At 33.4% G+C, this 24,915-nt stretch overlaps 1 pseudogene; it reads left to right on the forward strand.

Annotated features, from left to right (window-relative positions):
* Positions 1 to 335: 335 nt before the first annotated feature.
* LOC141540669 (protein VAC14 homolog) lies at positions 336 to 24,824 on the forward strand (annotated as a pseudogene).
* Positions 24,825 to 24,915: the final 91 nt, after the last annotated feature.

Below are 24,915 nucleotides of genomic sequence, written 5' to 3' on the forward strand. Positions count from 1 at the left end.
TTCCTGGGAGTTCTTTACCTTTTCCAATTCACCTTTCAGGAAGTTTTTTACCTTTTACAGTTCACCTCTCAGGAAGTTGTTACTCTCTTGCATAGTTTCTCTCTCCTTTCCCCATTTTACTTCTAGCTCTCTTTTAAGATTTTTAATAGTCTCTTCTAGGAGAGCCTTTTGTGTTGGGGACCAAAACTATCTGCTATTAGTCTCCTGCTCTCTTTCTGTATAGAAGCTATCAATTGTCCTTTTAATTTTTTTACTCATTTTTTAAAGCCTGTAGGGTCTGCCTTCAGGGCCAGGAGGTTACCAGCTTCCTCTGAAGAACAGGGATAGGTGTATGGATGGCCTGTCAACCAGCTACAAGGAATGGCAAGGAACGGGAGTGCTTTGGGAAAAAGTTCATCAACAGAAGTGACTCAGGTCTGCATGGCCTGGCTGCAGGGGTGATGCCCTGCTGAGAGCCCCGCTGTGTGGATTAATGACTGCCTTGAGGAAAGCATGTGAGCATTAAAGTGTTACTACCCCAATCCAAAGCTGTTGTTGGGCTGTGGGTATTAGCAGCTGACCAGCTGAATAGCCCTGCTTGTAATAGAAATGTTTCTACCCCAGAATCACAGTCACACTGTGGAGGTTCTGTTGCCCCAGGCTGAGCCCCCACTGTGCAGATTAGAGGTTACCCCTGGCTGCACCCCTCTGCTGTATAGATTTGCTGCTGCCCTGTTCATGCTTCAGCTTGCAGCTGCACAGTTGCGCTGGTCTATGCTGAGTCACTTCCAATTTGTGGGGGGGAGGGGGTACAGTTCTGGTGTTTTTAGAGTACCCTGTACCTCCGGCTCTAATCTCTGTACTGGTCCCCTACTTTACAATCCCTATGGCAGGGTCGTTTCCACTGCTCTTCTAGTCACAGAGGCTACCCCTGTCCTTTGTCCACTCAGGACACCAGACTTTCCTATCTCCTTGCCTGCCACTGCTCTGTTCCAGCCCCTCAGACAAACCTGCTCTGGCAGTCTTCCAGATTATCTTCGGCTGGTAAGTTGTTGCACCTTTAATCTTCATGAATTTCACCAGTCACGCACTATTTTTTGAGGCTAAATTCAAAGATTGGTAGTGAGGGTGAGAGAGGAGCTTAAAGAGTGTGTGCCTTCTCCGCCATCTTGTCTCCACCTCCCCATTCAATATGTCCTTAACAGAATTCATATTTTCCCTAAATCCCCATCCCCTAGATCTTCAATGTCACTAGAAAGGGCAACACCATGCTCCTAGTCCCTTAGGTATGAAACCTAAGAAACATCCTGCATTCTTTGGTATCTCACCTCCCATATGAAATTGGTTGCAAAAACCAGCTGATTTCTCTTTTGCAATATTTCTCCTCTCTTCCCAGACTACTACCACTCCATTGTAGGTTATTTTCCCTTCCCACCTGCATTATTGCAATAGCCTGCTGGTGAGTCTGCCTGCATCAAGTCTTTCCTCAATCCAGGTAATCCTCCATTCAGCCACAGAAGTGAATTTCTGGTTCAATCATGTCACCCTCTTCAACAATCTTTAGTAGCTTCCTATTGCCACCAGGAACAAATACAAAATATTCAGTTTAGTGTTCAAAGGATTTCATAACCTAAGTTTCTACTTTCTCAGTCTTCTCATATTTTGCTCTGTGACATTACTCCTCAGTCTAATGATACTGGCCTCCTGACAGTTCCATAAACAAAACATTCTATGTCTTCTGAGTATTTTCTCTGACTGTCTCCCATGACTGAAACACTCTCCCTCCTCCATTTAAATTACTGATCTCCCTGACTTCCTTTAGGTCTCAAAAAAAAAAAAACCAAAAAAAACAAACTCTGACCTTTTTAATTGCATTGCCTTCCCTTTGTGAATTTATTTGCTGAATTTTTAAAAATCTTTTTTCAGTCATTTTGACTTTATAAGAAATCAAACCATTCTCCAATTGATAAATGGTCAAAGGATATGAACAGACAATTTTCAGATGATGAAATTAAAACTATTTCCACTCATATGAAAGAGTGTTCCAAGTCACTATTGATCAGAGAAATGCAAATTAAGACAACTCTGAGATATCATTATACACCTGTCAGATTGGCTAAGATGACAGGAACAAATAATGATGAATGTTGGAGGGGCTGTGAGAAAACTGGGACACTGATGCATTGTTGGTGGTGTTGTGAAAGAATCCAACCATTCTGGAGAGCAATCTGGAATTATACCCAAAAAGTTAACAAAATGTCCATACCCTTTGACTCAGCCATACTACTACTGGGCTTATATCCCAAGGAAATACTAAAGAAGGGAAAGGGACCTGTATGTGCCAAAATGTTTGTGGCAGCCCTTTTTGTAGCGGCTAGAAACTGGAAAATGAATGGATGCCCATCAATTGGAGAATGGTTTGGTAAATTATGGTATATGAATGTTATGGAATATTATTGTTCTGTAAGAAATGACCAATAGGAGGAATACAGAGAGGCTTGGAGAGACTTACATCAACTGATGCTAAGTAAAACGAGCAGAACTAGGGGATCATTATACACTTCAACAATGATACTGTATGAGGATGTATTCTGATGGAAGTGGATATCTTCAACATAGAGAAGAGCTAATCCAATTCCAAATGATCAATGATGGACAGAATCAGCTACATCCAGAAAAGGAACACTGGGAAATGAGTGTAAACTGTGAGCAGTTTTTGTTTTGTTTTGTTTTGTTTTGTTTCTCTTCCCAGATTATTTTTACCTTCCGAATACAATCCTTCCTTTGCAACAGCAACAACAACAAAATTCGGTTCTGCACATATATATTGTACCTAGGATATACTATAAGATATTTAATATGTATGGGAATGTCTGCCATCTAGGGGAGGGGGTGGAGGGAAGGAGGGGAAAAACTTGGAACAGAAGGGAGTACAAGGGATAATGTAAAAAAAAAATAATAATAATAAATTTACCTATGCATATGTACTGTCGAAGAAAATGTTATAATTATAAAAAGTAATGAAAAAAAAAAAAAAAACAAAGGAGACGTACCAGGATAGAAGAGCAAAGAGGAGTCTTTAAAAGTGAAAGGATTGTAATGGGAATCAATATTTTTGATGAAAAAATTATTAACTAATCATAATTAGCATGGGGTGATAAATTGTTATTACGATAGATGAGTAGATAAGCATATGTTTGGAAGCAAGAAGTGCTCCATGCTAATGTTGATATTGCTGGTTTACCATAACAATGGGAAAACACAGGGATGAGTTCTAATTAGAGACTATTATTGAGCATCCTGGACATCAGTACCACAAGAAAAAAAACCAAAAAAACAAAAACATAGACAATGCTGATTTGTAATTTACTGCTTGTGGGAATATATACTGCCAGATTCCTTTCCAACTTGCTACTTTACTTGTGAAATTAAACATCACTGACTGTTGATCAAAATCACAAAAAAAAAAAAAAAAGAAGAAGAAGAAGAAAAAGAAAATATTACTTGGATAATATACGTGTATTGAAGATTTCTTCTAATTTTGATCTGGACTTATGATTGTATTACTGGAGAGAGCATTTCCTGGTTGGAAAATTCCCTTTTGTCCTCAAATCTTTTGCTTATGATCACACTTTCTAACTTTATCTCTCAAAAGTCCCTCTCAAAAATCATTATATTCAAACATATTTCCCTATTCTTACAGTTGTAATATGAAAGTGTAAAGTGAGAGGTATATAAAATACTGGAAGTGATGACTTTATGAAAGAGAAAAAATGTCTGTTAGGTAAGAAGGGGTCAATATATTGATGTTCAGAATTATATATTAGGACAGATATTAGGGAGTTTAGTAACCTCTAACTTTTCTCTAATATTAGCTACAACAATGGTCATTTTGAACTACAGGTTGTGAGATTAGTCTTCTTCCCATTCTTCTTTACATCTTTCCTCCTCCTATGGCCTAATGGTTAACTTCTACTGTTATGGCACAGTTCTCTTTAATTGTCCTGACTCAATTATTCTAATTATCCTGACTCAATTATCCTAATTATCCTGACCCAGTCCTGACTCAATTTCTATAATTATTCTGCTTCAGTTTTAATTGTCAGCTCAAAGTTCTGTCCTGCAAAACCTCCCCTCCCTCTTTATCAGAATATTTGATACAAATAAAAAAATCTTATATTTTAGAATATCAGAATGCCTCTCCCCATTCCAAGCTATCAGAATATCTGATACCATTTTATCAAGATCAAGATTGTGGCCCCATTTAAAATTTTCTTGGAAAACACACTGGAATGACCTGCCATTTCTGTTTTTATTTTTTATTTTCTCCAGTTATATGTAGAAACTTTTTTGAAAATATATGTATATTTAGTCTTGTGCATAGTTTCTTATGAATCGTGTTAGGAAAGAAAAATCAGAACCCAAAGGAAAATCATGAGAAAGAGCAAAACAGAAGAAAAAAGTTTAAAAAGTGAAAATAGGATGTGTTGATTTACATTCAATCTCCACAGTCCTCTCTCTAGATGCAGATGACATTTTTGATCCAAAGTTTTTTTAGATTAAAGCAAGTCCATCATTGTTGAACATTGCACAATCTTGCTGTTGCTCTGTATGCTATGCTGGGTCTGCTTGATTTACTCAGCATTAATTCATGTAAATCTTTCCAGGCCTTTCTAAAAATCAGCTTGTTCATAATTTTTACAGAACAATAATATTCATTGCTTTCATATATCATAACTTATTCAATCATTCCCTAATTGATTGGCATCTATTTATTTTCCAATTTTGTCACTACAAAAAGAGTTCTGCTATAAACATGGTACAGAGCTACACGGAAAAAAAAATTGTTATTCAAATACAGAACTCAAGAGAATTATAAAACAGTAAAAAGGAAAGAAAGAAATAATTGTTTCTTTCAACACTTAGAAAGGTTACATCCCTTATGGGAATATGATATGTTTAACTCTTGAGAACTGTATATCTATACATATCCTCCTCCTTTCTTAGTCCTTTCCTCTTCTACTTCTGTTTTCCCTTCTATTAGCTTTCTCCTTTTCTTTCCACTTTCTTCTTCTATTTCCTCATAGATTAAGACAAGTTTCTCTGTGAAGCTAAATACGTCTGATATTCTCTCTTTGAACCAAATCTGATGACAGTAAGATCCACAAAATGCTTATCCTATCCTTTGTTTTCTTCCCTTAGAATAAGATTGTTATTGCCTCTTCATGAGATGTAATTTACTTCATTTTACCTTCATTTTTGTCTTCTTCTAGTACAATCCCCTTTCTACCTCTAGTTTCTTTTTTATATCATCACAATAAAATCAAATTATACCTATACACTCTAAGTATAGAGATATAATTCTCAAGAGTTAAACATATCATATCCCACAATAAAGATAACCCAGGATCTAGTAGCATCCACATTAAAGGAGTGAATGGCCTGGAATATAATATTCCGAAAGGCTAAGGAACTTGATATGCAGCCAAGAATAACTTACCCAGCAAAAATGAGCATCTTTTTCCAGGGAAGAAGATGGACATTTAACAAAATAAATGAATTCCATCTATTCTTGATGAAAAACCAGATCTACACAATAAGTTTGATCTTCAAATACAGAACTCAAGAGATTGCTAAAAAGGTAAAAATAAATCTTGAGAACTATATTTCTGCCATAAAGATATATAAAGAACACATGTATAATTTGTCCTAGAAACTAGAGGTGGAAAGGAAATTATATCATAAAAAAGGGTAAAGTAGTGGTACTATAACTCATGAAGAGGCAAAGGTAATCTATTATATCTGAGAGAAAGAAAAGAGGGAGATGAACATAGTGTATATCAATAGACATATTCGATTTATGGTGAAACTCCTTCCACTTCATTGAAAAGTGGGAGGGAAGGAGTAAGCTAAGGGGAAGGGAATACAGAAATTGTGAGGAAAAGGGTTAAAATAGGGGGAGGAACTTTAAGGTGGAGGACAGATACTAAAAAAAGGAGGGATATGAAAAGCAAGTAGTGCTCACAAGTTTAATACTGGGGAGGGGGGTAAGAGGGAAGGAAAGGAGAAAAGCATAAGCAGTGGTTAACAGGATGGCAAGCAATATAGAATTAGTCATTCTAACCATAAATGTGAATGGGGTAAACTCCACATAAAGAGGAAGCAGTTAGCAGACTGGATTAAAAGCCAGAATCCTACTATATGTTGTTTACAGGAAACACACCTGAAACAGGGTGATAAATTCAGAATAAAAGTAAAAGGGTGGAGCAGAATCTACTATGCTTTAGGAGAAGCCAAAAAAGCAGGGGTAGCCATCCTCATCTCAGATCAAGCTAAAACAAAAATTGATCTAATTAAAAGAGATAAGGAAGGGCATCATATCTTGCTAAAGGGTAGCATAGATAATGAAGCAGTATCAATATTAAACATATACTCACCAAGTGGTGCAGCATGTAAATCCTTGAAAGAGAAATTAAGAGAGCTATGAGAAGAAATACACAGCAAAACTATAATAGTGGAAGATCTCAACCTTGCACTCTCAGAATTAGATAAATCAAACCACAAAATAAATAAGAAAGAAGTCAAAGAGGTAAAAAGAAAACTAGAAAAGTTTGATATGATAGATATTTGGAGAAAGCTAAATGGAGACAGAAAGGAGTTCACTTTCTTTTCAGCAGTTCATAGAATCTATACAAAAATTGAACATATATTAGGACATAAAAACCTCAAAATCAAAATCCAGTAAGGCAGAAATAATAAATGAACCCTTTTCAGACCACAATGCAATGAAAATTACATTCAATAAAAAGCCAGGGGAAAATAGACCAAAAAATAATTGGAAACTAAATAATTTCATACTAAAGAATGATTGGGTAAAACAGCAAATCATAGAAATAATTAATAACTTCACCCAAGAAAATGACAATAATGAGACATCATACCAAAATGTGTAAGATACAGCCAAAGCAGTAATAAGGGGAAATTTTATATCTCTAGAGGCCTACTTGCATAAAATAGAGAAAGAGAAGGTCAATGAATTGGGCTTAAAACTAAAAATGTTAGAAAAGGAACAAATTAAAAACCCCCAGACAAACATGAAACTTGAAATTCTAAAAATAAAAGGAGAGATTAATAAAATTGAAAGTAAAAAATTACTGAATTAATTAATCAAACTAAGAGTTGGTTCTGTGAAAAAGCCAACAAAATAGACAAACCTTTTACAGTAAATTTGATTTAAAAAAGGAAAGAGGAAAAGCAAATTGTTAGTCTTGAAAATGAAAAGGGAGAACTCACCACTAATGAAGAGGAAATTAGAACAATAGTTAGGAGTTACTTTGCCCAACTTTATGCCAATAAATTCGATAACTTAAATGAAATGGAAGAATTCCTTCAAAAATATAGCTTGCCCAGATTCAGAGAGGAAGAAATAAATAGTGTAAATAGTCCCATTTCAGAAAAAGAAATACAACAAGCTATTAAGCAACTCCCTAAGAAAAAATCCCTAGGACCAGATGAATTTACATGTGAATTTTACCAAACATTTAAAGAACAATTAACTCCAATGCTTTATAAACTATTTGAAAAAAATAGGGATTGAAGAAGTCCTAACAAATTCCTTTTATGACACAGACATGGTACTGATATCTAAACCAGGTAGGCTGAAAACAAGAGAAAGAAAATTATAGACCAATCTCCCTAATGAATATTGATACTAAAATCTTAAATAAAATATTAGCAAAAAGACTACAGAAAATCATCCCCAGGATAATACACTATGACTAAGTGGGATTTATACCAAGAATGCAGGGCTGGTTCAATATTAAGAAAACTATTAGCATAATCGACTATATCAATAACCAAATGAACAAAAACCATATGATCATCTCAATAGATGCAGAAAAAGCATTTGTTAAAGTTCAAATCCATTCCTACTAAAAACACTTGAGAGTATAAGAATAAATGGACTATTCCTTAAAATAATCCGGAGCATATATTTAAAACTGTCAGTAAACATCATATGAAATGGCAATAAACTGGAAACCTTTCCCAGTAAGATCAGGAGTGAAACAAGGTTGCCCACTATCACCATTACTACTCTATATTGTACTAGAAATGCTAGCCTCAGCAATAAGAGTTGAGAAAGAGATTAAAATAATTAGAATAGGTAATGAGGAAATCAAACTATCTCTCTTTGCAGTTGATATGATGGTATACTTAGAGAACCTCAAAGACTCTGCTAAAAAGCTATTAGAAATAATTCATAACTTTAGCAAAGTTGCAGGATACAAAATAAATCCACATAAATCCTCAGCATTTTTATACATTACAGAGAATTGACTCTAATTTATAAGAAATCAAGCCATTCTCCAATTGATAAATGGTTAAAGGATATGAACAATTTTCAGATGATGAAATTAAAACTATTTCCACTCATATGAAAGTGTGTTCCAAGTCACTATTGATCAGAGAAATGCAAATTAAGACAACTCTGAGATACCACTACGCACCTGTCAGATTGGCTAAGATGACAGGAACAAATAATGATGAATTTTGGAGGAGCTGTGGGAAAACTGGGACACTGATGCACTGGTGGAGTTGTGAAAGAATCCAGCTATTCTGGAGAGCAATCTGGAACTATGCCCAAAAAGTTATTAAACTGTTCATACCCATTGATCCAGCAGTGCTACTACTGGGCTTATATCCCAAGGAAATACTAAAGAAGGGAAAGGGACCTGTATGTGCCAAAATGTTTGTGGCAGCCCTTTTTATAGTGGCTAGAAACTGGAAAATGAATAGATGCCCATCAATTGGAGAATGGTTAGGTAAATTAAGGTATATGAATGTTATGGAATATAATTGTTCTGTAAGAAATTACAAGCAGGATGAATACAGAGAGGCTTGGAGAGACTTACATGAACTGATGGTGAGTGAAATGAACAGAACTATGAGATCATTATACACTTCAACAACAATACTATATGAGGATGTATTCTGATGGAAGTGGATATCTTCATCATAAAGAATATCTAATACAATTACAATTGATCAATGATGGACAGAATCAGCTACACCCAGAGAAGGAACACTGGGAAATGAGTGTAAACTGTTTGCACTTTTTTTGTTTTTCTTACCAGATTATTTTTACCTTCCGAATCCAATTCTTCCTTTGCAACAACAACAAAATTCGGTTCTGCACATATATATTGTATCTAGTATATACTATGACATATTTAATATCTATGGGAATTCCTGCCATCTAGGGGAGAGGTTGGAGGGAAGGAGAGGAAAATTTGGAACAGAAGGGAATACAAGGGATAATGTTATAAAAAATTACCTATGCATATGTACTATTAAAAATGTTATAATTATAAAATTCATTTTAAAAAATCATAAAAAGGACCACAACCAAAAAAAAAAAGGAAAAACCTTTTAATTTAATGTAATCAAAGTTTTCTATTTTTCATTTCATAATATTCTCTATTTCTTCTTTGGCCAAAATGTCTCCCTTCACCAAAAATCTAACTGGTAAACTCTTGCTCTTCTGATTTGCTTATACTGTCATCCTTTACATCTAAATTTCCTACCCAATTTAAGCTTATTTTGGAATGGAGTGTAAGATATAGGTCTTTGCCAAGTTTCTAACATATTATTTCATAGAAATTTTGTGAAATAAAGAGTTCATATCAGAGAAGCTGGAGTTTTGGGGTTTATCAAATACTAAATAACTATGGTCATTGATTATTATGTCTTGTGAACTTAATGTATTCCCCTCAACCACTGCACTATTTCTTACCCAGTACCATATGTTTTTTTAAGACATCTGCTTTACATTAGAGTTTTAGATCTGGGATTGCTAGGCCACTATCCTTTATATTTTTTTATTGGTCCCCTTGATATTCTTGACCTTTTGTTCTTCCAAATGAATTTTGCTATTTTTTCTATATCTATTTATAGATATTTTGGGGGTTTTGATTGGCATGGCACTGAACAAATAGGCAAATTTAGGTAGAATTATCATTTTTATTATATCAGTTTGCATTCTCCATGAGCATTTGATAATTTTCTAATTGATTAGAACTGACTTTATTTGTGTGAAAGGTGTTTTGTGAATTTGTTCATTTAGTTCCTGGGTTTGTCTTGGCAGGCAGACACCCAAATATTTTATTTTGTCCATGGTTACTTAAAATGATTTGCCTTTCTAACTCTTACTGATGGGCTTTATTAGTAAAATAGAAATACTGATGATTTGTTTAGGTTTATTTTATATCCTGCAACTTTGCTAAAGCTGTTGTTTTCAGTAGGTTTTAGATTTCATCATATCATCTGCAAAGAGTATAGTTTTATTTGCTCTGCTCTATTGTCTACTCTAATTTTTTTCATTTTTTTTCTTATTTTTAGAGCCAACATTTCAAGTACAATATTGAATAAAAGTGGTGATAATAGGCATCTTTGTTTCACCCTTGATTTTATTAGGAAGATGTCTAGCTTCTTCCCATTACAAATAATACTTGCTGTAGGTTTTAGATAGATACTGCTTATCATTTTAAGAAAAAAACTCCATTTATTCTTATTCTCTCTAGTGTTTTTAATAGGAATGGGTGTTGTACTTTGTCAAAAGCTTTTTAATTAATTGAGATTATCATATGATTTCTGTTAATTTTGTTATTGATATAATAAATTATGCCAATACTGATATTGAATCAGTCCTACATTCCTGTTATAAATCCCTCTTGGTCACAGTGTATTATCTTGCTGATAATCTGTTGTAATGTCTTTGCTAATATTTTATTTTAAATTTCCCTAAACTTAGACAGATCTGTTTGCCATTTATTTCCATAGCTCATTTTGTACATAAGAAAATTGAAACAAGTAGGATTAAGTGACTTCCTAGGATCCCATAGCTAGTAAGTTTCTGAGGCTGGATTTGAATTCAGGAAAGTTAAGTATTCTTGACTCTATGTCCAGTATTCTCTATCTACTATACCACCTAGTTCTCCTTATCCAATCTATGCATTGAAAAAAAAAAGTTATTCTATAATATGTATAAGCATTAATCCAGATTTTACTTAGACTTCCACTAAGAGACAATACCTCACTTCCCAATTCAATTCATTCCATGTTTGGATGGCACTAATTGTTATGCAGCTTTTCCTTATGTTAAGATGAATTTTTTCTTGTTAAGTAACAATTGGATTTCACCATCAAGCAGGTTCCTAGAATGTAAAGTTTTCACCAATTCTTGAGGAATCAGCAGTTACCCAGGCAAAACTAGATCCAAGACCTGATTCAAGACCTTAACTCTCTTTAGTTCCAGGAATTTATATTAGTCACTTGACAGGCATTATGATATAATGGAAAGAACATCAAAAAAGAATTAGAAGATTCAGGTATAAAGACCAGCTCCATCACTGACTGTATGAACTCAAGCAAGTCACTTAATTTCTCTGGATTTCAATCTTTTCTTCTATAAATTGAAGATATTAAACAAGAAAATCTCTAAGATCCTTCTGAATTGAATAGTAAGTACTCTCACTGCCTGCCATCACTTCATAAGATCAATCGGATCACAGCACTAATTGTGGATGGTATTTCCTTAGTGACTTTCAATTGAAGAATAGAAACAAAAATAAACTATATTTATAGAGACATACTTTCCACCTCTCTTCTTTATCGAGCAAGTTTTGTGTGTCCCTAATTAGTTATAAAGCTAAAAAAATTGTTTTCAATGTACTCTGGAAAGCAATAATACATTGCTTATTGGCCTTATTGGTCCAGATATTTGATTAGGGTAAACTGTCTTTAGAAGACAAGTCAGTAGTCTGATATGACTTGATTCAAGAACCCACTTTGACTTGGTAGTGGATGGAGATAGAGCAGGAGAATTATTTGACTATGACAATTGAAAGAAAAATGAAGAATAACCTAAAATAAATTAAGGCAGGCATAATAAACTATGGAGCCTAAGAGAAAGTGATGGTGATTAAACACAGAAGAAAAGGGTACAAAAGAAAATCATTAACATTAAAAAAAATGCAAAAACAAACTACTATTTTGTAACATTTTTCAAAGTAGGCAAAAGAAGAAAGTAAAATCCAATTAAGGATCAATTTATTAGATAATCAATTTTTCATAATTTCTATGGCAAACCAGTACCTAATTTAGTTCACTTGTTAATTTGACTACAATATTATATAATATCTTATTAGAACACTAACGAAAATGTGTCAAATCAGGTCTAACTGATCCATTGCTGGACAGCTCCCACAAATTCAAAGCAAAACCATTAACCTTAAAATTTATTTATGCTCCTTCTGATGGTTTTTAATCCATGAAACACTATTCATTTCTGAACCAATTTGACACTTCATCTCCAAGTCAATTTAAATTAAATTTTCAAGTAATATTTCCCAAGACTCATGTAATGCTTTATTAAAATCCAAGGACTATATATTGCATCTGAGGCACACCTTTCATTCATACATTTTGTAATTCCATCAGAAGAAGCCATCAAAGTCAGGATGATTTGTTTCCCATAAACCTAATGCAACTTGCTGTTCGTGAACCCATTATCATCTATCAGTGGTCCTCAAACTTTTTAAATAGGGGGCCAGTTCATTGTCCCTCAAACTGTTGGAGGGCTGGACTATAGTAAAAACAAAAACTCACACTCTGTCTCCACTCCTCAGCCAATTTGCCATAACCCAGCAGGCCGCATAAACGTCCTCAGCAGGCCGCATCTGGCCTGTGGGCCGTAGTTTGAGAATCCCTGATCTAGATATTTCTAGTTATTTTTCCCAATAGCTTATTGGAATGAGAAGTTATTTTTAAAAACTACTTCCTTGTCTCATAGCTTTCCTCTTTTGAGAAAAATATAAAAGCTTTCTTTTACAAGAAAGACCTAAGGAAGACATATTAAGTTCCCCTGAATTCTGCAGTCCTAAAGGTAGTTTCCACTCTTATTCAATAAGCATTTATTATGCAGCTATAAGCAAGGTCATGATTAAATTACTAAAGATTAAAAAAAAAAAAAAAACCTTTGTCTTTAAGTAGTTTATATTCTACAGGCAAGCAGTAGGAATGAAGTACAGTATTTCCACATATAAGTATGTGCTAGATAATATAAGGATAGAAAAAGTACTAACAACTAGAAGTATCTAAAAAATCTTCCTCGTAGAAAGTGGCACCTGAGTCAAAGGAACTTTGGATTCTAAGAGGCAAAAAAAATGTAGGAGAACATTCTAGCAATGTAAGTAGTCAATTCAAAAATAAAAAGAAATGGAATGGCTGAGGCCAATTTGATCATAATATGTGAAAGGGACTGAAGTGATTTAGTGTGGAAAAATCTGATTGTGGAAGGCTTTAAATGCCAATATGAAAAACTTGTGCTTTTTTGTGCTGGAGAGAGAAAAAAAGAAAGAAACCACTGAAGGCTGACAAGAAAAATGATAGTTTACTACTGCCTTGTCATCAATGTTAACTGAGGATTATGGTATTTTAAGCTAGACAGGACCTTTTGAATTACTCTGCAACAGACTTAGGAAGAAATATAAAACAGGGAAAGAAGAAGATGAAGCAGAGCAAGCAAGGGGAGATGGAGTCAAGAGGGAAGTATTCTTCTAATAGGAGTGACAACATTATGATGATTCCTCAGAAGCATCTTATAGCATAAGCTCTGATACAAAGAACTAAATATGGCAAGTTGTTTTTGGCTACCACATTTTTACTCAACGTAACACAGAATTAAGATCAACGCTGTCAATTGTAACCTTTATGAACTAAGTAAAAATTCAGAAAAGTTTTGTTTCCATTCCCTAATTTTCTCTATTCGGGACTTGCTTCTAGAAACTATTTCTATATGGCTTTTCTGACTATTTATAGGTATTTATAGAAACTTTCTTCTGTGTCACAAAGTCATTGTGGTCAATTGTTAGAAATATTTCTTATGTGTCCCTCAGCTTCTCAAAAATCTTTTCATCTTAACATAAAATGTGAACAGTTCAAGTAAGTGAAAAACAAAACACAAAACACATACACAAAAACTGACATTCTGTTAGGCTCAAGTCCTATGTGGAAAATCTTGTTTTTAAAAAATAAAAACTTTCAGGCTTTTATCCACCATATATCCAAATCATAAGATTTCAAGAAATTGTCCATAGGAAGAGACTTGGTTAGTTCAGATTATGAGGGCCTATTATTTATTTTGGTTTGGCCTAGTCATGAACAACTGATATTTTCCCAGTTGTTTAGATATGACTTTATTTGTGTGAGAAATGTTTTCTAATTGTGATCATATTGGGTTTGTCTTGGCACATAAATCCCCAAGTATTGTATTTTGTCTACAATATTATATCTACAATAAATATATTAATTTAAAATAAATGGAATTTCTCTTTCAATCTGTTGCTGCTAGGCTTTGTTAGTAATATATAGAAATACTGATGATTTGGGTGAGTTTATTTTATATCCTGTAACTTTGTTAAAGATGTAAATTGTTTCCAATAGATTTGTGGATGATTTTCTAGGATACTCTAAGTACATCATTGTATCATCTGCAAAGAGTGATAGCTTTATGTCCTCATTGATTATTCTAATTCTTTTAATTTCTAGTACAATGTGGAACAATAGTGGTGATAATGGGCATCTTTGTTTCACCCCTGAGCTTATTGGGAATGTGTTCAGCTTCTTTCCATTATAAATAATGCTTGCTGTAGGTTTTAGATAGATACTGCTTATTATTTTAAGGAAAGCTCCATTTATTCCTATGCTCTCTACTGTTTTTAATGGGAATGGATACTGTTGATTTGTGTTGGTTTGTTACTGATATGATTGATTATGGTAATAGTTTTCCTGATTTTGAATCAGTCCTGAATTCCTGATATAAATCCCATTTGTCCATAGTGTATTATCCTGCTCATAAGTTGCTATAATCTCTTTGCTAATATTTTATTTAAAAATTTTGCATCAATAGCCATTAGGGAGATTGTTTGGTAATTTTCTTTCTCTGTTTTGGCTCTTCCTGGTTTAGGTATCAGTGCCATATTTCTATCATAGAAATAATTTAGCAGTACTCCTTCTTTACCTAGTTTTCCAAATAATTTGCATAATATTAGAATTAATTTTTCTTTAAATGTTTGGTAGAATTCACTTGTGAATCCATCTGGCTCTGAAGATTTTTTTCTTAGAGAGTTCATTAATGACTTGCTCAATTTTTTTTTTCTAAAATAGGACTATTTAATTATTTTTATTTCCTCTTCTTTTACCTGGGTAATTTTTTTGCAAATATTCATCCATTTTAGTTAGATTGTCAGACTTCCTGCCAAAGATTTGTGCAAAATAGCTCCTATTTATTGCTTTAATATCTTTTTCATAGGTGGCAAATTGATACCTTTCATTTTTAATGCTGGTGATTTGGTTATTATCTTTCCTTTTTCTGATCAAAAGTTTATCTATTTTAGTAGTTGTTTTTTTTTAAATAAAACCAACTCTTAGTTTTGTTTATGAATTCAATATTTTTTCTCAGAATCTATTTTGTTAATCTCTCCTTTGAGTTTTAAATTTTCTAATTTGGTAGGGGTTTTTAATTTTTTTCTACCTCTTGTTAGTTGCATGCCTAATTCATTGATCTTCTCTTTCTCTATTTTATTTATATAACTATTTAGAAATATAAAAATTTTCCTTAAGAACTGCTTTGGTGGTATCCCATAAGTTTGTATATATTATACAATAGTATATTGTCTCATTGTTGTCATATTCTTGGATGAAATTTTTGAATGTTTCTGTGATTTGTTGTTTGACTCACTCTGTAGAATTAGATTATTTAATTTCCTGTTGGTTTTTAATCTATCTTTCCTTGGCCCTTTACTGAATATAATTTTTATTGCATTGTAATCTGAAAAGGAAGCATTTATTATTTCTGCTTTTTTTTTTAGATTTAATTGGGAGGTTTTTATGCCCTAATACATGGTCAATTTTTTGTGTAGTGCCATGTACTGACAAGAAAAAGATGTATTCCTTTCTATCACTATTCAATTTTTTTCCAGAGGCCTCTCATATCTAGGTTTTCACCTCCCTAGTTTCTTTATTGTTTATTTTGTGATTAAATTTATCTGATTCTGAGAGGAAGAAGGTTAAGGTTCACCACTAGAATAGTTTTGCTATTTGCCTCTCTATCACTTGGTGCATACATATTTACTGTCATTATTACTTCATTATTTATGTCACCCTTTATCAAGATGTACTTTCCCTCCTTATCTCTTTTAATAAGAGCTATTTTTACTTTTGCTTTATCTGAAATCAGAATTGCCACCGCTCCTTTTGTTTAGGCCTTCATTTTTTATTTCAGCTAAAGAATAATAAATTCTGTCCCAGCCTTTTAACTTTACTCTATATGAGTCTCTCTGGGTCAAATGTGTTTCTTGTAAACAACATATTGTAACAGGATTATGTTTTTAAATCTACTCTGCTATTTATTTCCATTTTATGGGAGAGTTAATCCCATTCACATTAACAATTATGATTACCAGCTCTGCATTTTTCTCTATCCTATTTTTTCCCCTATAGTTCTCTCCTTTTTTGTTCTCTCTTTCCATGCTGTCCTTAGTGGTATTTTTTTTTAACTCACCATACTCACTATCATATTTCCTATCACCCCTCCCCATTCTCTTACTATTTTTTTTTAACTCACTTTATCCACTACCTTATCTTCTACCAATCTTTTATCTCTTCCTTAACCTTTTTCCCTAGTGTTCCTGCCCTCCTTTCCATCTGGTTCCTCATTTTTCTTTTCCTTTCTCCTTTTACTTCTATAAATAATTAGATAAATTTCTATACCTAACTGCATGATAGTTATTCCCTCTTAGAGCTAAAATGGATGAGATCAAGCTTCAGTCAATGCTCATGCCCCTCTCCTTTTTCTGTCAATTGTATAATTTTTTGAGTCTTTTAGTGTGAACTAATTATCCATTATACCTCCCCCTTCCTCTTTTTCCAATACAGACCTTTTTCCTACCTTATCTTCTACCAATCTTTTATCTCTTCCTTAACCTTTTTCCCTAGTGTTCCTGCCCTCCTTTCCATCTGGTTCCTCATTTTTCTTTTCCTTTCTCCTTTTACTTCTATAAATAATTAGATAAATTTCTATACCTAACTGCATGATAGTTATTCCCTCTTAGAGCTAAAATGGATGAGATCAAGCTTCAGTCAATGCTCATGCCCCTCTCCTTTTTCTGTCAATTGTATTATTTTTTGAGTCTTTTAGTGTGAACTAATTATCCATTATACCTCCCCCTTCCTCTTTTTCCAATACAGACCTTTTTCCAACTTTTAATATATTTTTCTTTGATGTTATCACATCAGGTATCATTCACAACCACATCCTCAATTCATGTTATGCTCTGTTCTATCTGCTCCAGTGACAGATACAGTTCTCAAGAATTATAGATATTGTTTTTCCATCTAGAGATATAAACAGTTTAATCTTTAAACATATATTTCCCCTGTTTCACATTTTATGATTCTCTTGAGTACTTGTTTGTATATTAATTTTCTGTTTACTTTTGTTTTTAATAGAAATGATTGAAAGTCTCTTACTTCATTCATCTCCTCCCCTGATACATGATGCTGAATCTTAATTCCTGGTTATAACTCCATGTCCTTTAGCTTCAGGAATATGGTATTCCAGTCCCTCTAATCCTTTATTGTAGAAGCTGCACACTCTGGGTAAGCCTTACTATTGCTCCTTTATATTTTAATTGTTTTTTATTTGGCAGCTGACAGTATTTTTTCTTGAGGTTATAATAGTGCAATGAGATGATTCATATTACTTCCAATAATCTTGTGATGTAGAAAGCCTCTACACCTAGAGAGAGGACTGTGGGAACTGAGTCTGGACCACAACATAGATTTTCACTCTTTCTGTTGTTGTTTGCTTGCATTTTGTTTTCTTTCTCGGTTTTTCTTCCTTGTTGATCTGATTTTTCTTGTAGAGCAAGATAATTGTATTAATATGAACTGTACTGAACATCCTTTTCATCTTAGTGAGACTGACCTTTCTTCAGTCTATCTTGAGCTGGAGAATGGTTTCATCTTGTTAGACTCTATTTGAGAGGCTTGGTTTCATGTGGTTTTCAGAGGAAACTGGGAGAGCTTGAGCAGCTTCCTGGCTTTATTCTACCAGCTTGTCTTCACAAGATTCTGGTCTTCTTTTACAGAAATAGGAAAAATTGGAAGAGGAGCAAGTAAAGGGAATTGATAATGAGTTGATGTTGGAGCTTATTGAATTTTAGAGGATCATAGGACATCTATCAAGAAATACTCACAAGACAATTGGTGATGCAGGAACAGAATTTAGGAGTCTAATGCTGAAAATAGATAACTGAGAGTAATTACATAAAAATAATAATGGAGCTTGTGGGACTTCACAAAATCTTTAAGTAAAAAAGAAATGTTAGAGAATTAAAAAAAAAAAAAAGAATCAGGGATGTAGATTTGGAGTAAATCCATATCTTTAGGTAAGAGAGACATAAGAAGTTCAGGGGGGAAAAAAATCATGTTACAAAAACACAGAGAAGAGAATTTATCCTGAGTGTAGTCCTCACTGTCAAAGGTTGAAGAAGTTAAGAAGGATAAGGACTCAAAAAAGACCATCAGATTAGGTTCTTAAGTTATCAGGAGTAAATTTGTAGAAATAGTAACAACTGAGGGATGAATTTTGAAATCAGGCTGCAAAAAATCCAGAAATAAATGAGAGGAAGAAGCTGTGGCAATGAATAAACAGCATTTCCTAGGAATTTGGTTAAGAAGAGGACCAGATGTAGAATAATAAACTAAGAGGATCATCTGATATAGTTAAGTTTTTCTGAACCTGAGAGAACTAAGAAACTCATAGAAAAAGTGTCAAGAATAAAAATAAATAGGTATTTATTAGGAGTGAATTCTACTGGAACAGATCATGTGAGATTGGCAAGGAAAAAGACAACTTTATTATCAAACCTGATGGAAAGGGAAAAAGAGTTGGAAATAGTGTCAAAAAGTTTTAGAAATAATAAGAATGGGGAAAAAGATACTTCACTTTAAATGATTTCCATTGTCTTCTTTGGAGGTGTTGGTGAATAGGTTACTAACTCTTTGGGTTTTTCTTGGCTAAGAAACTGGAGTGGTTTGTCATTTCCTTTTCCAGTGCATTGAAGGAAAGGGAAGTTAAGTGATTCGTACCAGGTCATAGAACTAGTGTTTTCCTGAGACCAGATTTTTAACTCAGGTCATCCTGACTCAGATTCAGTACTCTATCTACTGAACTACCTAGTTTCCTCACCACTATCTTACTAAAGTAAAAGTGGAAGTCCTAAGCTGATGGCAAGGGTAGTTGCAAGAAATTTTAGGTGAAAATAAAAGATATGGGGCCTTAATAAAGGTGGGATCCACAAAGCAATAGCAGTACTGGGTAAATGAGTAAAGAGCCACAAATATCCTATAAGTTGTCAGTATGCTGCTCCTCATTCTCAGTCCTCCTTCCTTGTCCCAGTCCCCACAGCAACCATGAATGAGAAGAAATGCAGGCCTTTCATACCCAACATCCGGCAAGTCCTCAACAACAAACTGTACAAGAGAAGGAAGATGGCAATGCTGGAAACTGAGAAGCTGGCTTAAAAATTTGTAGTACCTATTAAAGGTACAGATTAAGCGTGTGATCCAGATTCTGCAGCAGGAGTTTGCATTCTTTTAGCACCCTAACAAGCGAAAAGGGTTGCTACATTGCATGGGACAAGGACTCTAGATTGTACCTAAAGTAGCTAATGTGCTAACATTCTTCAGTGATGCCAATGGCTATGAAGCCCTGTACAATATCTTCAAGGTGGCCCGAATCTCGGTCCTGCCCCACTTGGGTGTAGTTTTTGTTGAACTTAGCAAGTTAGCTACTGATCCAGATCTCAATTTCAAAAGCAGTTCTGAGTTCCTAAAACACTTTTTAAAGAACACTGTATAGCAATCAGGTTTTGAATCTTGTCACCCATATTCAGAGAGTAATTTGTGTTTCCTTTACTGTTATTTTCTAAAGTTATTTTATTAATATTTTTAAAATTTTTTCTTCACTGCTATAATTAGTATTTATATTTAGTTCAGGATAAGACTTCACCTATTCGTTTAGATCTTTAACAGTGTCATTTATCTAATTGGGCTATTAAAACAAATGTTTAGAAAGTACAGCTGTATTTTAACAAATTGTTGTATTTTTTTTTTTAACAAAAAGTTTGTAAAGTCTTATATTGGCTAGAATTTTATTTTTTTTTTACAAATTGCACATAGCCAGCTTAACCTACCATCATTGCAGAGAAAATAAAAATAAATAAAAGAAAGAAAGAAAAAATAACCAAGCATATGAGAAAAATTCATGAAAATAAAAATAAATGAGAATTTTATTATAAGAGCTTATACTAAATTATCTTGGAATTTAGATCTATGTTTCTACAGCTCTTTCTGTAGAGGGAAAAGGAAGAAAGTAAAGACTAATCATATTATTTTGTGAGTCAAGGCACAAATATGTGTCAGAAAGAATGAATTATTTTGTATAATTTCATGTTTGTTGCTAACAAATGTTTGTTTAAAATATATTAAAAGATAAGATTATATTTCACATTTTATCAAGTTATAGCATTTTTACTGAATTGAGTGATAGTCACAATTTTTGCTTCATTTCTACATTTAAACTACATTCCACGAAGTGATTTCTGGGATTAGTGGTTGTAGGCATAATGGTTCTAAATGTACTTTTTACTTCTAATGCAACTAAAGCTAAGTTAAAAATCAAAGTTGATGTTTTTTATTTTTTATGGGAAGGAAGATGATATAGTAAAGAAGAAAAATGAATAATATAGAAAGCATTATGAAGTTTTCTGGTTGATAGAGAGGAGAATGGGAAAAATTGTCCTAAAATGTAAATACTGGCCGATTGCTGCCTTACTACATAAATGTTCAGGGACAGCAGTTCCATATTTTCTATATTGTAGCAGTTATCTACTTTAAAGGGTGAGTATCCCATGCTAAGTCCTGATCTTGAGTCACATAGTCACCGTCTTATAAATCTTGTGTTTATAAGATAACTATATTTACCATATCTAAAATTATATTATAAAGCAGCAGTTATCCAAAGTATTTGGTGCTAAGAAATACAACAGTGGTTCAATGGAATAGGTTAGCTCATAAGACATATTAGTCAATGGCTACAGTAGTCTAATGTTTGATAAATCCAAAGACTCCAGCTTCTGGGAGAAGAATTCACTATTTGACAAATATTGTTGAAAATAAAATGGCAGAAACTAGTCATTGACCCTATATTAAGATAAAGTAGAAATGGGTTCATGATTTAGATAGAAAGTGATACTATAAGCAAATTAGGAGAATAATCTACCTCTCAGATCTATGGAGAAAAGAGCAATTTATGTACAAAGAGGAACTAAAGAACAGTATGAAATGCAAAATAGTTTTTAATACATTAAATTGAAAAGTTTTTTGCACAAACAAAACTAATACAGTCAAGATTATAAGGGAAAGAGAAAGCTGGGTTGGGTGGGGGGATTTTCTAGGCAGTGTTTCTGATTTAAAAAAAAAAAATTGTTTATAAAATAGATAGAAAATTGACTCAAATTTATAAGAATACAAGTTGCTCCCAATTGACAAATGATCAAAAGTCATGAAAACAGACAATTTTCAGACAAAGAAATTAAAGTCATTTCAATTCATATGAAAAAATGTTCTTATCACTATTGATTAGAGAATTACAAATTAAAACAGCTCTAAGATATGGCTTCACACTTCTCAGATTGGCAAAGATGATAGAAAAAAGAATGATAAATATTAGAGGGGAAGTGGGAAAACTGGGTCATTAATACATTGTTAGTGGAGTTATGAAATGATCCAAACATTCTGAAAGCAATTTGGAACTATGTCCAAAGGGCTTTAAAACTGTACATCATCTTTGAACCAGCAGTGTCTCTACTGGATCTGTATCCCAAGGAGATCATAAAAGATGGGAAAGGACCTACATATGCAAAAAATGTTTATAGCATCTCTTTTTGTAGAGGCAAAGAATTGAAAATTTAGTGGATGCCCATCAGTTGGGAAATGGCTGAATAAGTTATGGTATTTGAATGTTATGGTATACAAAAAGAAATGACGAACAGACTGATTTTAGAAAGGTCTCGAAAGATTTACATTAATTGATACTGAGTCAAACAAGTATAACCAGAAAAACATTGTACATAGCAATAGCAAGATTGTGTGATGATCAACTATGATATACTAGGTTATTTTCAGTGGTTCAATGATATGATGAAAATTTCAATAAAATTTGAATGGAAAACCCCATCCACATCCAGAGACATAACAATGGAGATTGAACATAAATCAACATGTGATATATTCACTTTATGTTCACTGATTTTTCCTTTTTGTTCTGATTTTTCTCTCCTAATATGATTCATAAAGAAATACATTTTTAAAAATGAATGTACACATGTAACAAAAAATTGTTTTACATGTAACTGAAGAAAAGAAAAAAAAGAAATGATGAGCAGACTAATTTCAGAAAAACAACAAAATTATTTGATGATCAACTATGATGGACATGGCTCTTTTAAACAATGCAGCAATTCAAGGCAATTCCAAGAAAGATAAAAAATGTTATCTGCAACCAGAGAGAATTATGGAGACTAAATATGGGTCAGAGTAAAGTATTTTAACTTCTTGTTGTTATTGTTGCTGGGTTTTTTCTTTCTTATAACCTTTTTTCCTCTTTTCATCTGATTTTTCTTGAACAAAATGGCAAATATAGGGATATGTTTAAAAGAATTGCTTCCTTTCTTGGGGACAGAGGAGGTAAAGGAGGAAGAAAGAAAAAATTTGGAACACTTTTACAAAAATGAATGTTGAAAACTATATAGGTATTTGGAAAAAATAAATGCTTTTTAAAAAGATGACTAGAGACAGTTGAGAGACTTGGAAGCTGTGTGTATATGGTCCCCATTGTCTCTGGCCATCAGGTTGTTTTTTTTATGTCCTTATTGACAGCAATATCAAGGCCTCATTTTCATAATGCACTACTTAATTATTTGTTTAATGACATTTTTTGTGAAAGACTTCATGAGGCAATTAAAACAAAATATTGGGAAACAGATATTGGATCATTTTGATTTCCTCTTCAGCAAATTAATTATGTGACCCATGTGCAAAAATGTTTGTAGCAGCCCTCTTTGTAGTGGCAAGGAACTAGAAATTTAATGAATGCCAGTCAATTGGAGAATGGCTGATAAGTTATAGTATATTAATTTAATGAAATATAATTGTTTTATAAAAATAATGAGCAGGCTGACATCACAAAAGTCTGGAAAGATTTACATGAACTGATGCTGAGTGAGGTTAAGAAAACCAAGAACACATTGTAAACAATAACAACAAGATTATGTGATGATCAACTGTGATGGACTTGACTCTTCTATACTGAGATGATTAAAGCAATTCCAAAGGACTTGGAATGGAAAATGCCATCTGCATCCAGGGAGAGAACTGTGGAGACTGAATATGGATTGAATCATAATATTTTCACCTTCTTTATTTTCTTTCCTATATTTTTTCTCTTTTGTTCTGATTTTTCTTGTACAACATGACAAACATCGAAATATGTTTAAAAGAATTACTTGTCTTGGGCCAGAGGAAGGAAAAGAAAAAAAAATATGGAATTCAAAATCTTACAAAAATGAGCATTGAAAACTATTTTCACATGTATTTGTAAATCTTCAATAAAATATTATTGAAATTAAAAAAAAAAAACTGTGTGAGCTTGGGCAAGTCATTTGACTGCTCTGCATTTTACCCTCCCTATCTCTAAAATTAAAGCAATACCTACTTTTATTTACTTACTTCCCAGGGTTGTTGTGGGGATTAATTAATTTCAGCTCCCTGGAGAAAAGCTCATTATAAACACAAAATAACCTATTTATTTGAAATAAATACATGAATGATTGAATAAATAAATGACATTGTAGGGAGCCTTAACCAATTTAGAGACTCCAACAATCTTAGCAGTTCATCTGCTAAGTCTGGACAAGTCTGTGTCCAACATTAACCTCCTAGATCATCTGCCTAAGAAACTAAATGAGATATCCCCCAACATGGGAGACAACAGCAAAGAAATAGGAAAAAATGTGATAGGTATCTCTCAGAGAATTCTTTAAAAAGATTAAAAAGAATTCCTCTAGTGTCAAGTTTGCTAAATTGGCCAACACCTAGTGATTCACTGCCAAGACTCAAATGATTCAATTTGGTTCACAGCATCGTGATAGATGAGGAAATTCATCCAGTTGAATGGCTGGATGATTTTACCTTACTCCTTAGTCATTTTGCATTTGACAGCCATTTTGCCCTGCCTGGACTATAATAACTGAAAGAAAACATAAAGGAAATGGCCAATGTGTATAACCACAGCCTGATGAAATTAGTCACTCCTGTTGATGCTGTCATTAACCAAGGGCCCACTCCCTGAGCCATTCAGAGTCTAAACTAGAGACTAAACTAGGCCTTAGCCAAGTCAGAAGTATCTTATCAGTGGCTGTTTATGTGCTTTTTGTGATTCCAACTTCAGTGTTTTCACTCCAACTAGTGCTAAAGGATTACCAATGTTACTAAACATTGATAAGATCATGTAAGTACTAAACGTCCTAAAAGGCTCTACCACCTGTGTATAAAGACTCCCTGAAAAACATGTTCCAATACACAAACAATGTTTTCCCTTCTACTTTAGACCTTTGGAATTGAATAAGGTTATCCTGAGGAACTTGAAGATTTTGGCATGAATTGAATCATCCCCTCTAGGCCCAAGAGAAGATCCTGGCTTCTTTCATATCCCCAACCTATTGGGTTGCCTCGGGAATCTTCTGTCCATCT

Source organism: Sminthopsis crassicaudata, chromosome 4 (genome assembly GCF_048593235.1).
Source record: "Sminthopsis crassicaudata isolate SCR6 chromosome 4, ASM4859323v1, whole genome shotgun sequence".
Taxonomy (NCBI): Eukaryota; Metazoa; Chordata; class Mammalia; order Dasyuromorphia; family Dasyuridae; genus Sminthopsis; species Sminthopsis crassicaudata.